This window comes from Thalassophryne amazonica, chromosome 4, assembly GCF_902500255.1.
Source record: "Thalassophryne amazonica chromosome 4, fThaAma1.1, whole genome shotgun sequence".
In the NCBI taxonomy this organism is placed as follows: domain Eukaryota; kingdom Metazoa; phylum Chordata; class Actinopteri; order Batrachoidiformes; family Batrachoididae; genus Thalassophryne; species Thalassophryne amazonica.
Window position 1 is genome coordinate 90,177,817 of NC_047106.1, and position 19,120 is coordinate 90,196,936.

General features: G+C 46.1%; 1 long non-coding RNA gene across 1 annotated transcript; it reads left to right on the plus strand.

Annotated features, from left to right (window-relative positions):
- The first annotated feature begins 12,169 nt into the window (after nucleotides 1-12,169).
- LOC117508474 lies at nucleotides 12,170-18,854 on the plus strand. The gene is made up of 3 exons (XR_004560102.1): nucleotides 12,170-12,179; nucleotides 17,416-17,419; nucleotides 18,728-18,854. It is a non-coding gene; the product is annotated as an uncharacterized LOC117508474 (long non-coding RNA).
- Nucleotides 18,855-19,120: the final 266 nt, after the last annotated feature.

Sequence of the window (19,120 nt, forward strand, 5' to 3'; positions counted from 1 at the left end):
GACCGGAAAAAGGTGCTTTGCCCTCTTCAGGTCGGTGGAGTGTCCTTGCCTCAAGTGGAGTTTAAGTATCTCGGGGTCTTATTCAGGAGTGAGGGACGGATGGAGCGTGAGATCGATAGACGGATCGGTGCAGCGTCTGCAGTGATGCGGTCACTGTATCGGACTGTCATGGTGAAGAGAGAGCTGAGTAGGGGGGCAAAGCTCTCGAGTTTACCGATCGATCTACGTTCCGATCCTCACCTATGGTCATGAGATTTGGCTCATAACTGAAAGAACGAGATCGCGGGTACAAGCGGCCGAGATGAGTTTCCTCCGCAGGGTGGCTGGGGCGCTCCCTTAGAGATAGGGTGAGGAGCTCAGTCACTCGGGAGGAGCTCGGAGTCGAGCCGCTGCTCCTCCACGTCGAAAGGAGTCAGTTGAGGTGGCTTGGGCATCTTTTCCGGATGCCCCCTGGACGCCTCGCTGGAGAGGTGTTCCGGGCACGTCCCATTGGGAGGAGGCCCCGGGGAAGACCCAGGACACGCTGGAAGGATTACATCTCTCGATTGGCTTGGGAACGCCTTGGGGTTCCCCCGGAGGAGCTGGGGGAGGTGTGTGTGGATCGGGAGGTCTGGGCGGCTTTGCTTGAGCTGCTGCCCCCGTGACCCGACTCCGGATAAACCGGAAGAAAATGGATGGATGGATGGATGGATGGATGGATGGATGGATGGATGGATGGATGGATGGATGGATGGATGGATGGATGGATGGATGGATGGATGGATGGATGGGCTGCATGATCGAGTTGCCCGAAGAAAGCCATGCAGAAAACAGGAGAACAGGTCACAGTCACAGAACAGAAAACAAAAAAGACCTAGTATCAAGGTCTTTAGTATTTGATCAGGATATGTCATTCAAAGCGCATATTAAACAAATATGTAGGACTGCCTTTTTGCATTTACGCAATATCTCTAAAATCAGAAAGGTCTTGTCTCAGAGTGATGCTGAAAAATTAATTCATGCATTTATTTCCTCTAGGCTGGACTATTGTAATTCATTATTATCAGGTTGTCCTAAAAGTTCCCTAAAAAAGCCTTCAGTTGGTTCAGAATGCTGCAGCTAGAGTACTGACGGGGACTAGCAGGAGAGAGCATATCTCACCCGTGTTGGCCTCCCTTCATTGGCTTCCTGTTATGCTAGAATAGAATTTAAAATTCTTCTTCTTACTTATAAGGTTTTGAATAATCAGGTCCCATCTTATCTTAGGGACCTCGTAGTACCATATTACCCCATTAGAGTGCTTCGCTCTCAGACTGCGGGCTTACTTGTAGTTCCTAGGGTTTGTAAGAGTAGAATGGGAGGCAGAGCCTTCAGCTTTCAGGCTCCTCTCCTGTGGAACCAGCTCCCAATTCAGATCAGGGAGACAGATACCCTCTCTACTTTTAAGATTAGGCTTAAAACTTTCCTTTTCGCTAAGGCTTATAGTTAGGGCTGGATCGGGTGACCCTGGACCATCCCTTGGTTATGTTGCTTTAGACATAGACTGTGGGGGGGGTTCCCATGATGCACTGTTTTTTTCTCTTTTTGCTCCGTATGCATCACTCTGCATTTAATCATTAGTGATCGATCTCTTTTTCCTGGTTCTTTCCCTCAGCTCCAACCAGTCTCAGCAGAAAGACTGCCCTCCCCTGAGCCTGGTTCTGCTGGAGGTTCTTCCTGTTAAAAGGGAGTTTTTCCTTCCCACTGTGGCCAAGTGCTTGCTCATAGGGGGTCGTTTTGACCGTTGGGGTTTTTCATAATTATTGTATGGCCTTGCCTTGCAATGTGGAGCGCCTTGGGGCAACTGTTTGTTGTGATTTGGTGCTATATAAGAAAAAAGTTGATTGATTGATTGATCTAGTCATCACTGTTGATAACTGGTTGGCATCTAAGTCACACATATACACACAGTGACAAGTGCAGAGGACCCAGAGAAATGAATGTCATTACAGAGAAACAAATGTTATTACAGACATGTTGTTGTGTGGGCCGCTGAAGAGGAGGTACTGCTGGCCCAACACCAGAGAGCGCCCTGCCTGAATGGCAGGCTTCAGGCACCAGAGGGCACAGCCGCCTCGCAGGAACAACACCAGTAGTGACAGCTGACACTCATCTATTCATCATCCAACCATCCCATAAAAGCCGGGGAGCAACTCCACCTCTCTGCCGAGAAATCAGCTTACCCAACAGGTAAACCTCTCAGCCGTTTCTGTGCCGTACGCACATATTTGCTTCTGAACTCTTTGCAGTCGTAACCTTCTGTATACTTACAGCTTGGAGCTGGTTTTGTGGGAATTGGGAGGAGCTGGCGTTTCCACTCATCAATTTCCTAAGTATTACATTAGGCACTGCACATACTCAGTTTTCCTGCTACCTGGGAGTGGAGGACTTTTCCTCAGGAAGGAACTGTGATATTGCTGCCTGTTTGCTGGTGTTCGCATGCTCACCATAACCTGTTTGTTCTTCCCGCCAGCAGTACCAGATCTGACAGCTGGAGGCAGTGGCCACCTGGGGACTCAGGACTTGGTGGCTCCAGTGTGTTGCAGGTCTCTGTTCGCAGTGGAAGCCGTGTGGGGCCCGGCTCTTCTCTGGACAGGCATCTCCTATCCTTGAGCCTGCCCACACATCACCTGTGATTTAATTAACTGTTATCTAAAAGCAGCATCTGTATTCCGTTGTGTACATTTCACAGCATTAAATTGTTATATTTTGGCATTTCCATTGTCCGTTCATTTACGCCCCCTGTTGTGGGTCCGTGTCATTGGAGCGCCTTGGGGCAACTGTTTGTTGTGATTTGGTGCTATATAAGAAAAAAAGTTGATTGATTGATTGATTTCACTTTCACAACAGGATTTCATCGGCCAAACATCATGGTCCCGAGGGGCATCAGCCATCGATTGAACAATCAATGGAAACGCAAGGTGCGCAGAGATGCCAGCAGGAGGCGTGTTAGGTGAGTTGCAGCAGATCTTAACCGCCTTCACTGCTCGGTTGGATTAGTGACCGAGCAGGAACGTCATGCTCAAATCGGAGGATGGAGGCCTCTCACGCGCAGGTGGAAGCGCGCAGGCAGGGCGCAGCTGCAGCACCCTCCTCCTGCTGACCTGGTGCCGAATACAGATACTCCAGTGGTCCGTTCACGAACCCCCCCGTCCCCTGAACATACATAAGCCGTCCGGAACCGTACGGAGGTTGTGTCGAGACGTGCGCAGACTTCTTAATCCAGTGTTCGCTCGTCTTTGTACAATGTCCCATTATATACGCGTCAGACTCCAGCCAGGTGGCTTATGTCATGAATTTGCTTCGAGGTGAGGCATGTGCCTGGGCTATGGCGCTCTGGGAACAGAACTCATGGCTTCTATCAGCATACACTGAGTTTGTGAGGGAGTTCCGACAGGTGTTCGATCACCCTAATAGAGGCGAGACTGCTTCAAGTGTGCTGCTGTCAATAAGACAGGGGCGTCGGAGCGCAGTCGAATATGCAGTCGACTTCCGCACGGCAGCGAGAGCTGGCTGGAATACTGTAGCGCTCCGCTCTGCCTTTGTAAACGGACTGTCTCTGGTCCTTAAGGAGTACCTGGTGGCAAAGGACGAGCCGCAGGATTTGGATGGGCTTATCGACCTGGTAATACGGTTAGACAACCGAATAGCAGAACGTCCACGGGAGCGAGACGAAGGGCATGGTCAGGTACGAGCCGTCCCCTCTTCCTTCCGGGTCCAAAAAGGCACCGCCTTTCCCACGCTCCAAAGCCAGAGCACTTCACGTGACGACAGCTCCCCCTGCTGATGCTATGGAAATGAACAGGGCCAAAAGAAAATCAGATCACAGACAAAGGACGCTGGCCTGTGGGGAGTGTTTTCATTGCAGCTCAACTGAGCACACACAGAAAAACTGCCCCAAATGGTCAAAACAACAACACTCACCCTTAGAGACTGGGCTAAGGGTGGGTCACAACATGCACGTGGGGCGTGCACGGTAAATCTGCACGAATCCGTTTACGATCCTGAGTGGAGCTCTAAACCCTTCACGCCCCAGCACTGGTAGACACGGGGTCGGAAGGAAATCTGCTGGACAGCAGATGGGCAAAGGAAGTAGGGCTCCCTCTAGTGGCCCTTCCTTCACCATTGAAGGTATGGGCACTAGATGGCACCCTTCTTCCACTAATCACACACCAGACACAGCCCGTAACATTGGTTGTGTCTGGGAATCACAGGGAGGAGACTGTGTTTTTTGTAACACCTTCTACCTCCTGAGTTATTTTGGGCTTTCCATGGATGGTTAAACACAATCCCTGGATAGATTGGCTGTCTGGGGTTGTGGCTCAGTGGAGCGAAACCTGCCACCAAGAGTGTTTGGGATCCTCGGTTCCACCCGGTGTGACTGCTAAAGAGAAGGTTCAAGTCCCCCCCAATCTGGCGGTGGTGCCAGCTGAGTACCACGATCTCGCTGATGTTTTCAGCAAAGATCTGGCGCTCACGCTACCCCCGCATCATCCGTACGATTGTGCAGTTTGAGTACCCATCCAGCAGGCTGTACAACCTCTCACATCCTGAGCGCGAATCAATGGAGACCTACATCCAGGACTCTTTAGCTGCCAGGCTGATCCGGAACTCCACCTCCCCGATGGGTGCTGGTTTCTTTTTTGTGGGCAAGAAAGACGGCGGACTTCGTCCATGCATTGACTACAGAGGGCTGAATGAAATCACGGTTCGCAACTCATTGAAGACAACTTTGGATGCTGTAGCTCCTCTGAAAAAGAGAGCTTTAAATCAGAAGTGCCTGACTCCGTGGTATAACTCACAAACTCGTAGCTTAAAGCAGATAACCCGTAAGTTGGAGAGGAAATGGCGTCTCACTAATTTAGAAGATCTTCACTTAGCCTGGAAAAAGAGTCTGTTGCTCTATAAAAAAGCCCTCCGTAAAGCTAGGACATCTTTCTACTCATCACTAATTGAAGAAAATAAGAACAACCCCAGGTTTCTTTTCAGCACTGTAGCCAGGCTGACAAAGAGTCGAGCTCTATTGAGCTGAGTATTCCATTAACTTTAACTAGTAATGACTTCATGACTTTCTTTGCCTAACAAAATTTTAACTATTAGAGAAAAAATTACTCATAACCATCCCAAAGACGTACTCGTTATCTTTGGCTGCTTTCAGTGATGCCGGTATTTGGTTAGACTCTTTCTCTCCGATTGTTCTGTCTGAGTTATTTTCATTAGTTACTTCATCCAAACCATCAACATGTTATTAGACCCCATTCCTACCAGGCTGCTCAAGGAAGCCCTACCATTATTTAATGCTTCGATCTTAATATGATCAATCTATCTTTGTTAGTTGGCTATGTACCACAGGCTTTTAAGGTGGCAGTAATTAAACCATTACTTAAAAAGGCATCACTTGACCCAGCTATCTTAGCTAATTATAGGCCAATCTCCAACCTTCCTTTTCCTCTCAAAAATTCTTGAAAGGGTAGTTGTAAAACAGCTAACTGATCATCTGCAGAGGAATGGTCTATTTGAAGAGTTTCAGTCAGGTTTTAGAATTCATCATAGTACAGAAACAGCATTAGTGAAGGTTACAAATGATCTTCTTATGGCCTCGGACAGTGGACTCATCTCTGTCTTGTTCTGTTAGACCTCAGTGCTGCTTTGATACTGTTGACCATAAATTTTATTACAGAGATTAGAGCATGCCATAGGTATTAAAGGCACTGCGCTGCGGTGGTTTGAATCATATTTGGTCTAATAGATATAATTTGTTCATGTAAATGGGGAATCTTCTTCACAGACTAAAGTTAATTATGGAGTTCCACAAGGTTCTGTGCTAGGACCAATTTTATTCACTTTATACATGCTTCCCTTAGGCAGTATTATTAGATGGTATTGCTTAAATTTTCATTGTTACGCAGATGATACCCAGCTTTATCTATCCATGAAGCCAGAGGACACACACCAATTAGCTAAACTGCAGGATTGTCTTACAGACATAAAGACATGGATGACCTCTAATTTCCTGCTTTTAAACTCAGATAAAACTGAAGTTATTGTACTTGGCCCCACAAATCTTAGAAACATGGTGTCTAACCAGATCCTTACTCTGGATGGCATTACCCTGAGCTCTAGTAATACTGTGAGAAATCGTGGAGTCATTTTTGATCAGGATATGTCATTCAAAGAGCATATTAAACAAATATGTAGGACTGCTTTTTTGCATTTACGCAGTATCTCTAAAATCAGAAAGGTCTTGTCTCAGAGTGATGCTGAAAAAACTAATTCATGCATTTATTTCCTCTAGGCTGGACTATTGTAATTCATTATTATCAGGTTGTCCTAAAAGTTCCCTAAAAGCCTTCAGTTAATTCAAATGCTGCAGCTAGAGTACTGACGGGGACTAGAAGGAGAGAGCATATCTCACCCTATTGGCCTCTCTTCATTGGCTTCCTGTTAATTCTAGAATAGAATTTAAAATTCTTCTTCTACTTATAAGGTTTGAATAATCAGGTCCCATCTTATCTTAGGGACCTCATAGTACATATCACCCCAATAGAGCGCTTCGCTCTCAGACTGCAGGCTTACTTGTAGTTCCTAGGGTTTGTAAGAGTAGAATGGGAGGCAGAGCCTTCAGCTTTCAGGCTCCTCTCCTGTGGAACCAGCTCCCAATTCGGATCAGGGAGACAGACACCCTCTCTACTTTTAAGATTAGGCTTAAAACTTTCCTTTTTGCTAAAGCTTATAGTTAGGGCTGGATCAGGTGACCCTGAACCATCCCTTAGTTATGCTGCTATAGACGTAGACTGCTGGGGGGTTCCCATGATGCATTGTTTCTTTCTCTTTTTGCTCTATATGCACCACTCTGCATTTAATCATTAGTGATCGATCTCTGCTCCCTCCACAGCATGTCTTTTTCCTGGTTCTCTCCCTCAGCCCCAACCGTCCCAGCAGATGACTGCCCCTCCCTGAGCCTGGTTCTGCTGGAGGTTTCTTCCTGTTAAAAGGGAGTTTTTCCTTTCCCACTGTAGCCAAGTGCTTGCTCACAGGGGGTCGTTTTGACCGTTGGGGTTTTACATATTATTGTATGGCCTTGCCTTACAATATAAGTGCCTTGGGGCAACTGTTTGTTGTGATTTGGCGCTATATAAAAAAATTGATTGATTGATTGATACCCGTTACCTCTGTTAGATTCAGTGTTCACACCCTTGCATGGTGCCCAAATCTTCACAAAGTTGGATCTTAGAAATGCATATCACCTGGTTTGGATCCGAGTGGAAGACGGCATTCAACACCACGTTAGGTCACTTTGAGTACCTGGTCATGCCGTTCAGCCTCACAAATGTGCCCGCGATGTTCCAAGCCTTGGTAAATGACGTATTGTGGGACTTCCTGCATCGGTTCGTCTTTGTATACCTGGACGATATTCTCATCTTCTCCCCGGATCCTGAGAAGGCACAAGAAGACCCTTGTGCCTATTTTTCCCGCAGGTTGACCCCGGCTGAAAGGAACTATCACGTCGGCAATTGGGAATTCCTGGCGGTGAAAGAGGCCCTTGAGGAGTGGAGACACCTGTTGGAGGGAGCTGCGGTACCATTTACGGTTTTCACGGACCATCGGAACCTGGAATACATCCGGACCGCCAAGAGTCTGAATCCCAGGCAAGCCCGCTGGTCACTGTTCTTCGGTCATTTTGACTTCCAGATCACATACCGCCCCGGGACCAAGAACCAACGGTCTGATGCACTGTCCCGGGTGCACGAGGAGGAAGTCGGGACAGAGCTGTCAGATCCACCGGACACCATTATACCCGAGTCCACTATCGTGGGCGTCAATGGAAGCCGACGTCTGCGAGTATGTCCAGGCCTGTACCACCTGCGCCAGGGACAAGGTGGATCATAGAAAAGGACAAGGACTCCTCCAGCCGTTGCCTGTGCCTCATTGCCCCTGGTCCCACATTGGCCTGCACTTCGTCACGGGCCTCCTGCCGTCCCAGGGCAATGACGACCATCCTCACGATAGTGAGACCAGTTCTCCAAGGCGGCCCACCTTTATGGCCCTCCTGAAGCTCCCGACGGCCCAGGAGACAGCAGACCTCCTGGTCCACCATGTCGTACGTCTGCATGGGATCCCGAACAACATCGTCTCAGACCGTGGTCCTCAGTTCTCCTCACAAGTCTGGAGGAGTTTCTGCAGGGAACTGGGGGCCACCATGAGCCTCTCATCTGGGTACCATCCCCAAACAAATGGACAGGCAGAGCAGGTGAACCAGGAACTGGAGCAGGCCCTCCGCTGCATGACCTCCGCACACCCGACGGCCTGGAGCAACCATCTGGCCTGGATCGAGTACGCTCATAATAGCCAAGTGTCCTCTGCTACCGGCCTCTCCCCGTTTGAAGTGTGCTTGGGGTACCAGCCCCCATTGTTCCCGATTGTGGAGGGAGAGGTCAGTGTGCCCTCGGTCCAGGCCCACCTACGGAGGTGCCGTCAGGTGTGGCGCACGGTCCACTCTGCCCTGCTAAATGCCCGGGTGAGGGCTAAGGCCCATGCAGACCGCCGGCGTTCCCCGGCCCCTGCATACCAGCCCGGGCAGGAGGTGTGGCTTTCGACCAAGGACATTCCCCTGCAAGTGGACTCTCCCAAGCTGAAGGACCGCTTCATCGGACCATTTAAGATCCTCATAGTCCTCAGCCCGGAACGTGGAACACTGGATGGATCCGCAGTGAAGCTGGCAGCTGCAACTTCACTGCGGATCCATCCAGTGTTCCACGTTTCCAGGATTAAACCACACCACACCTCAACCCTCTGCACCCCCAGACCGGCGCCGCCTCCTGCCCGGATCATCGACGGGGAGCCCGCATGGATGGTTCGCAGGCTCCTGGACGTCCGTCGAAAGGGCCGGGGGTTTCAGTATCTGGTGGACTGTGAGGGTTACGGACCCGAAGAGCGCTCCTGGGTGAAGAGGAGCTTCCACTCCTCCATCCACTCCTCAATTTTCTAAGTATTACATTAGGCACTGCACGTACTCAGTTTTCCTGCTACCTGGGAGTGGAGGACTTTTTCCTCAGGAAGGAACTGTGATATTGCTGACTGTTTGCTGGGTGTTCGCACGCCCACCATAACCTGTTTGTTCTTCCTGCTAGCAGTACCAGATCTGACAGCTGGAGGCAGTGGCCACCTGGGGACTCAGGACTTGGTGGCTCCAGTGTGTTGCAGGTCTCCGTTGGGAGTGGAAGCCGTGTGGGGTCCGGCTCTTCTCTGGACAGGTGTCTCCTATCCTCGAGCCTGCCCACACGCCACCTGTGATTTAATTAACTGTTTTCTAAAAGCAGCATCTGTATTCCGTTGTGCACATTTCACAACATTAAATTGTTATATTTTGGCATTTCCATTGTCCGTTCATTTACGCCCCCTGTTGTGGGTCTGTGTCATTTCACTTTCACAACACATGTCTCCAAGTTCAGCACTTTCACCACACACAGATACATTTCTGATTACTGAGTGCAGAAAGTAATTGAAATGAATTTAATTTGCAGTGACTGCAATTTCCTCACCACCCTCATCGGACTCATTTCGGATGGGGATGAGTCTGTCTACAGGAGGGAGGTGGACCGGCTGGTGACCTGGTGCAGCAGCAACAACTTGGAGCTCAACACCCAGAAAACAGTGGAGATGATCGTGGACTTCAGGAAAGCCACAGCCCCCTCGCCCTCCCTCGCCCTCACCAACAGCCCCATCACCACTGTGGTCTGTCACCGCTTCCTCGGCACCACCATCACCCAGGACCTCAAGTGGGAGTCAACCATCAGCTCCCTCATCAAGAAGGCCCAGCAGAGGATGTACTTCCTGCGGCAGCTGAAAAAGGCCAAGCTGCCTGTCCAGCTGATGGTGCAGTTCTACACGGCCATCATCGAGTCCATCCTCTGCTCCTTCATCACGGTGTGGTATGCCGGGGCCACAGCCAGGGACAGACACAGACTGCAGCGCATTGTGGCCTCTGCTGAGAAGGTGATCGGCTGTAGCCTTCCATCTCTCCACGACCTACACGTCTCCAGGACTCTGGGCCGAGCAGGTCGGATCACAGCTGACCCTTCTCACCCTGCACACGGTCTGTTCAAACCACCCCTCGGGCAGGAGGCTACGGTCCATCCGGACCAGAACCTCCCGCCATAAGAACAGTTTCTTCCCCTCTGCCATTAGACTCATGAACTCCTCATAACTCAGTCACCTTAAGCTTAACTCTGTCACTTTATCATTTATCACGGGTCAATTTAGACAGTGTACTTTGGTTTTTAATTGCACTCCTCCCACTGCACTGTTTTTTCTGTTTCTCTGTTTTTCTGTTGCACACAGCCTTTCATATTTCATATTCTTTTTTTATCTTAGATTTTATCTTATTTTGACACATGTTATTTTATCTTAGCATTTTATCTCTTCTTAATGTTGCACCATTGTACCGAAGCAAATTCCTAGTCTGTGAATCCTGTTCACTGGCAATGGCAATAAACTTCTTCTGATTCTGATTCTGATTCAATTCATAATTTCAGTTTTATTCAAATCGTCACAAAGTTCATAAACAATCAAAAGCTGGGAAATATTCAACTTTATTAATGAGATGTGGTTGCAGGAAATACACATGGAACACATTTTTACTGTTCCCCATTCAGTACTGTGCAACACACAAATGTGATGCCTGAGTTCCTGTCAGGATGCCAGTTTATCTTTGGAAGAGGGAGGAAGCCAAGGGCGTGCTGGGAACATTTTTCAGCCCGGGAGTTTCATATCCAACCGGCCCAAAAACCGCCAGCGCACAGCAATAATAAGAATTCTGGTGGCATTTCAATCCAGCATTTATGTGCTGACTGACTGTGAAAATTGGGTGGCTTATAATAGAAAGTAAAAGCTAGTTAGTTAAAACAAGAACGGTATTGTTAACTCACCATTTTTGGCCCTGTTTCAGCCAATTTTTCACTCCTGCGAGAATTTTTTGGATCGCGCCGAGTTTCAGCTTAATCGTGCGTCCTGCGTCGTGCAGTCTACATGGAGTAACGAGCTGCGTTTAACATCTCACGACCACCTCCCGATGGGGAATCATATGGTCGGATGAATATCAACCCTGCTTGATATTTTGGTCGGCTGTCGTGACTCGTGAGGGTTCCGCGCTGCTGAAGCAGCGCTACAAGCGTCTACGTGCTGATTACATCGCGCACTGTGCGTGTGCAAACACCGGAGAGAGCAAACAGTGACCTCATGTAAAGTCTTGTGTTTTTTTTTTATTGTGTTCCCTCGCAATAACCTAATATCATATTAAAGTTCATGCCTATCAGTGCGCACAGTGAGTGGAATCAGGTGGGGGGAGACTGAACGCATATGCACGCGCGCACACACACACACAGCAGACAACAACAGGATTCACGACAGATGAGGGAATAAGTTGCTACACCTTGCGCAGCTGTATGACTCCATATGAAATATAGTTTATTTATACAACAGTGTAAGTAGCAACACTTGTTATGAATGTTTATGTTTTCTTTTTTGTCCTCTCATGAATCACATTGCTGTGTGCGCGCGCGCGCATATGCGCTCAGTCTCCACCACCTGATTTCACTCAATGTGCGCGCTGATAGGCATGAAATAATTTTTTTTTTAAAAGAAACGCGACCCCTACGTGTGGTTTTTGAAGGTACAATGTGAACAGTCAGATCGCATCAGAGCATCGGGCTGTACAGTGTGAGAACATGAATCCTGTGCCTGAACTTTTAAACCATGTGGTTTTGTCGCACAGTTTGAGCTGGAGCTGAGTACAGCGATTGAAAATATTGTACAGTGTCTGCCCAGCCAAGTCAGTGTCTTTTTTTTAATCTAGCTTTTCAGCTCCACCTGGCTTTTTATGTCCATCTTTTCCTTCATGGGCCATCCTCCTGTACTTGCTAGTAGCGAAAGTCCCATCTGAGCGCACAGGGCCTCATTGGACTGAACTAACTGTAATGAATGCATAGGGGTGTTAAACATGTAATGGGATGTACCTACCTCAGGCTTTGGAAAAGATAACATTGCAAAAGAAGCAGTCTTAAGTTATTTTCTTGTGAATTTTCGTGATTGTGACATTTATAACACTTAATGTCTTCTCTTTAAGATACAGCAGCCCAAGTGTCTTGCTGTGTAGCCTAACAGTGGTGGTCATATACAACCCCTGGCAATAATTATGGAATCACCGGCCTCGGAGGATGTTCATTCAGTTGTTTAATTTTGTAGAAAAAAAGCAGATCACAGACATGACACAAAACTAAAGTCATTTCAAATGGCAACTTTCTGGCTTTAAGAAACACTATAAGAAATCAAGAAAAAAAATTGTTGCAGTCAGTAACGGTTACTTTTTTAGACCAAGCAGAGGGAAAAAAATATGGACTCACTCAATTCTGAGGAATAAATTATGGAATCACCTTGTAAATTTTCATCCCCAAAACTAACACCTACATCAAATCAGATGTGCTCGTTAGTCTGCATCTAAAAAGGAGTGATCACACCTTGGAGAGCTGTTGCACCAAGTGGACTGACATGAATCATGACTCCAACACGAGAGATGTCAATTGAAACAAAGGAGAGGATTATCAAACTCTTAAAAGAGGGTAAATCATCACGCAATGTTGCAAAAGATGTTGGTTGTTCACAGTCAGCTGTGTCTAAACTCTGGACCAAATACAAACAACATGGGAAGGTTGTTAAAGGCAAACATACTGGTAGACCAAGGAAGACATCAAAGAGTCAAGATAGAAAACTTAAAGCAATATGTCTGAAAAATTGAAAATGCACAACAACAACAACAAAATAAAAGGAACGAATGGGAGGAAACTGGAGTCAACTGGAGAGACTGCAAGCTGTTATAAAAGCCAGAGGTGGTGCAACAAAATACTAGTGATGTGTTGGAGCGTTCTTTTGTTTTTCATGATTCCATAATTTTTTCCTCAGAATTGAGTGATTCCATTTTTTTCCTCTGCTTGGTCTAAAAAAGCAACCGTTACTGACTGCCACAATTTTTTTTTCTTGATTTCTTATAGTGTTTCTTAAAGCCAGAAAGTTGCCATTTGAAATGACTTTAGTTTTGTGTCATGTCTGTGATCCGCTTTTTTCTACAAAATTAAACAACTTAATGAACATCCTCCGAGGCCGGTGATTCCATAATTTTTGCCAGGGGTTGTATGTATGTATATATTAACACCCCCTCACAACGGCCCCAGGTTGGACCAGCCCACCGGGAAAACTCCCGATTACCCAGCACGCGGTAGGAGAAAGCCCACACAAACAAGAGGAGAACATGCAAACTCCAAACAGAAAGGACCAGGTTGGAAGCTGCGAGCAAGAGTCCTAACTATTAAGCCAGTGTATTGCCCTTGGTTCATACTCACCAGACTGATTACTAATCTCTCCTTCAGCACATCTGATACAGTCAAAGCAGCAGATAGGTTCTCCTTTCCTAATGGCCACCCGAGTACCTGGGGGGCAGCGCTCACTGCACACTGAAACAGGAACCTGAACAACAGAACAAAAGTTATTCGGAAAAAAAAAAATGTATTATTAAGGATAACATCTCATACCACATCCCATTCATGAAAAAAGAGATCTTTCCAGCATATATACAGTACTGTGCTAAAGGTTCAGGCTTCCCAGAGTTATAATATAAGTACTCTTTGATGGCCATCCCCCCACCCCCTTTTTATGTGCAGGTCAACACAAAATTAGTTCTAACAAAGTGAACATGTGAGCTATTTTTTATTCAGTAATAATAATTTCTTTGTAAGTGTACTGGTCAGTGGAATACAACACAAACACAGCTGTAGATGATCATGCAATGTTAAAATGATTGTAAAACACAAGTACTTGTACTTTGACATCTTTTTCTTAAAATAGTTTTAAGGTCCTGCGACTTATACTCTGGTGTGACTTATACATCAAGAAGTCACACGTAAATAGAACCCAGTTCTGATATAGATTATCAGTAATGTTGACATTCATCACACATTTCATTTATTTATCAATATTTTTCAGGTTTTCAAAAATTTTAATGCTTTCCTGATGCATTACATCTGTTTAAAACATTTGTACAGTACTTTATCTCTCTCCCTCCCTGTATATATACTCAACAAAAATATAAACGCAACACTTTTGGTTTTGCTCCCATTTTGTATGAGATGAACTCAAAGATCTAAAACTTTTTCCACATATACAATATCACCATTTCTCTCAAATATTGTTCACAAACCAGTCTAAATCTGTGATAGTGAGCACTTCTCCTTTGCTGAGATAATCCATCCCACCTCACAGGTGTGCCATACCAAGATGCTGATTAGACACCATGATTAGTGCACAGGTGTGCCTTAGACTGCCCACAATAAAAGGCCACTCTGAAAGGTGCAGTTTTGTTTTATTGGGGGGGGATACCAGTCAGTATCTGGTGTGACCACCATTTGCCTCATGCAGTGCAACACATCCTTCGCATCATCCGTGAAGAGAACACCTCACCAACGTGCCAAACGGCAGCGAATGTGAGCATTTGCCCACTCAAATCGGTTACGGCGACGAACTGGAGTCAGGTCGAGACCCCGATGAGGACGGCGAGCATGCAGATGAGCTTCCCTGAGACGGTTTCTGACAGTTTGTGCAGAAATTCTTTGGTTATGCAAACCGATTGTTCCAGCAACTGTCCGAGTGGCTGGTCTCAGACGATCTTGGAGGTGAACATGCTGGATGTGGAGGTCCTGGGCTGGTGTGGTTACACGTGGTCTGCGGTTGTGAGGCTGGTTGGATGTAGTGCCAAATTCTCTGAAACGCCTTTGGAGATGGCTTATGGTAGAGAAATGAACATTCAATACACGAGCAACAGCTCTGGTTGACATTCCTGCTGTCAGCATGCCAATTGTACGCTCCCTCAAATCTTGCGACATCTGTGGCATTGTGCTGTGTGATAAAACTGCATCTTTCAGAGTGGCCTTTTATTGTGGACAGTCTAAGGCACACGTGCACTAATCATGGTGTCTAATCAGCATCTTGATATGGCACACCTGTGAGGTGGGATGGATTATCTCAGCAAAGGAGAAGTGCTCACTATCACAGATTTAGACTGGTTTGTGAACAATATTTGAGAGAAATGGTGATATTGTATATGTGGAAAAAGTTTTAGATCTTTGAGTTCATCTCATACAAAATGGGAGCAAAACCAAAAGTGTTGCGTTTATATTTTTGTTGAGTGTATATATATATATATATGTGTGTGTGTGTGTGTGTGTGTGTGTGTTTTCCTTTCTGAGTACCTGATTAGATCCCGAGCTCCACTGAATGGCCAACTGGTTAAGGAAGAAATCAAACCCATCCACGCGACCAACCATCCATCAGCAGTTTTCTGCCACTTGACAAGGTCGTATTTTGCTGGAATATCAGCCCCATCAAAATTAAACATCTCACCCTGTGGAGTTGTGAAGTTCACTTTGTTCAGGTGCTCCAACAGCTGAAGAATCACCAAGCTCAAAAAGTTAGTATGTTAGCATTTGAAATTAGTTGTTAGTATTGCTTGTGTTTAATATTTTATATATTGGCAAACAATGTGACTGATAAGTTTTCATGAACATTCCCCATAAAGTTACGAGTGTGGACATGTAAAATTGTCACAGTTCAAAGACCCTCTGTAGTGTGTGACATAAAATACAGTAATGTGCCAAGGACAGGCAAGACTCAAAACACAAACTCAAACTATCTATGACTAAATGTTCAGGGAGAAAGAGAGGTCAAGACTGTTCATGGAAAAGCTCCAGTTTTTTTTTTTTTTTTACTAAGGCACGGTAAGAGGGCTCATCAATACTCAGGATCTAAGACAGTCCAACAATGTGCAGAGGTTTCCTTTCAAAGGGTACAATAAGAGATAAACAAAATTCACAGGCAAACTCCTAAAATGGGCAACACTGGCTTAGTGGTTAGCACTGTTGTCTCACAGCAAGAAGGTCCTGGGATAGCTATCTGGGTGAAATTTGCATATTCGTCAGTGTTTGCCCAGGTTCTCTCCAGGTTCTCCGGCTCCCTCCCTGTTCCAAAAATGTGTTGGTTTGATGAAAAGGAAACTTTAAATTGAGCGTATGTGTGAATGCTTTTGTGTGTCTATGAGGTTTTTGTCTCGTATATGTGGTCCTGCAATAGACTGACATCCTGTCCAGGTTGTCTCTCACCTCTCACCCTGTGACTGCTGAGATAAGCTTCAGCCATGTACTGTGACCCTTAATTGGAGTAAGTGAGTATAGAAAATGAATGAAAACTCGAGATCTATCAATGCCAAATGCATATGGTACTAAGGAAGGTGAGATCAATGTGAACTCAGATGCTAAGAACATGCTTCAGAGCCCCATCACACTTAGTACGAGTGAGGACACTTTTCCAATTTGTGTCTGTCTTTTTCAAATAAGCTCGGTGTTTCTGGATGTTGTTGATGTACGGCTTTTGCTTTGCACTGTGTTAACCGACAATGGTTTTCTGATGTGTTCCTGAGCCCACATGATCTTTTACACAATGATGTCAGTTTTTAATGCAATGCCACCTGAGGGATTGAAGATTATGGGCATTCATTGTTGGTTTTCGGCCTTGCCACTTACGTGTAGAAAGTTCTCCAGATTCTCTAAATCTTCTGATATATTATGGACTGTAGATGATGGAATCCCTAAATTCCTTGCAAATGAACATTGAGAAACATTGTTCTTAAACTGTTGGACTTTTTTCACACAGTTGTTCACAAAGTGTGATCCTCGCCCCATCTTTACTTGTGAATGGCTGAGCCTTTTGGGATGCTCCTATTATACCTCCTTTTATACCCAATCATGACACTCACCTGTTTCCAAACAGGTGTTCTTTGAGCATTCATCAACTTTCCCAGTCTTTTGTTGCCCCGTCCCAACTTTTTTGAAATGCGTTGCAGGCATTCATTTCAAAATTAACAAATATTTGCACAAAACAATAAAGTTTATCAGGTTGAACATTAAATATTTTGTCTTTGTGGTATATTCAGTTGAAATAGATTGAAGAGGATTTGCAAATCATTGTATTCTGTTTTTATTTACATTTTACACAACGTCTCAACTTCATTGGAATTGAGGTAGTAGTTGTTGCCTGTGAAATCATACCATTTTTCCAGGTAGTTGGGTGCAGTCTTGTAAAAGTTGGAAAAATCATGTTTGATTGTTGCTACCTTTTGGTCAGAAATCTGTTGAAGGATAGCACTGGTGTCCATTCCAAAGAAGGAATCCATTTGTTGCTGCTGGAGTGTTGTTTTGAGAGTGAACATAATGTCATATAGCTTACAGATGGTCCCGTCCTGTCTCTCCAACAGCAGCACAACATCATGGAAGATCTTCAGCATGTTATTGAGGAAAGACAGGTAGGCCTGTAGCTCAAGGGGTTGCCCCTCATTTTGAATAGCTGCCACAGTGCTTTTGGGCACTGATTCTCTCCCAGTGACAAGAAGTAGCTCTTGATTGCTACCCAGCTGTCATGTAGCCTCTGTACAGCAGACCACATACTCAGCAGTCTTGTGGGTACATGTCTCCATACAACATGACACTGAAAAGTGACTGAATATTTTGTTCACTACAGAGTCAGTGTCAATGTTCAGCTTGTTTCCAGCATGTTTCGCACAGTTGTGCACTATGTGGGCCATACAGTTTGCCTTGATGATGCCACTGTTGTCTGCCTTTAGCTTCTGGAAAACAGAATTGTTTTTCCTGTAGTTTACACAAGCATTATCAGGAGTGTGTGCTGAAATCAGGTCCAGTTGCAGGCCATTTTCCTCTAACTTGCTTGTAATCTGACTGTGTATGGCAGCAGCTGAGCGGGCTACTCCCTTGTTGGTTCATCGGATGCCCTGGTGGCTCTGGTGGCTGCCCTTCCTGGCCTCTGTGCCCTTCTGCTGTCCTTTTGTCCTGGTTTCTCCTGGGGCCTGCGTCCTGGGCCTGTTGCCGTCGTTGCTCGCGGCCGGCTGTATGGCTTCGACGCGCCGGAGTGGTCCATCTTATGGTAAGGTTCTGTAGTTTAGTCTTGGCCCAACACCCACAGTAGTGATCGGATATAGCTGTGATCTGGGTCTCTTTGTATGAATGGTTGCGTTTTTGTGGCCGTCACCACAATTTAATTTTCGGTGCTCTCAAGGGGATTAACACTCTGGTGTCCTAGATTAGGGTATGGATGCTCACTAACTAGACAACAGACTGTTGCTGTCACTGTTTGTTCATGTGTGGTTTTTTGTCATGGTATGTTGTATGGTTGGGGCCCCGTCTCCTCGGTCTCTCACTGCACAGTTATTGCCTTCACCACTTGTGTGTGTCCTTCTCTGTCTTCATGTTGTTTTGGTGGTCGGCTTTGAGTAGGATGTTGCTGATCGGGAAGGGCGGATGGGGGTCACACACACACACACACACACACACACACACACACACACACACACACACACACACACACACACACACACACACACACACACACACACACACATCACGTTCACTCATGCTACTACCTTCTGTCTTGAAAGAATAAATTGCATATATGTGTATTAATGTTCATAAATGGTTCTGCCAGTGTGGCACTTACCATTACCATATATGCAGGCAGGGAAAGAAAAACAAAAACTTACTACGCAGTCCTCTGACCTGTATGACAGGGAGTGTTGCACAGTGTGGTAAATGCTAATTAGTTCAGCTGCTTTTACCTTATCTGTGCTCGATTCTTGTTTGGGTTTTAGCAGGAACGTGTCCATAGACTGGGAAGCCTCCTTCTGAGCAACACGTTTTTTGTGAGTCTCGCATTGTCTGTGTCATTTCTGTGTGAAATGGAAAAATAACTCCGCAAACTTCACAAAAAAAAACTTTCTCAGACTCGCCTTGCATCGGGTTCACCCACGGATAGATAATTTCCCAGTTTTTATTGTAGTTGCATTTCCTTTTCTTTGCTTTAGTATGATTCATTGTTCCTTACATGTTTCTCTGTTTTACATCAGTTTGTGGGCAGTGGACAGCGCGCCCCGCGACCTAGTTTGAATGACATGATCACACAGCCCACCCCGCCTCCTGATGACAGCCAGCTCCTC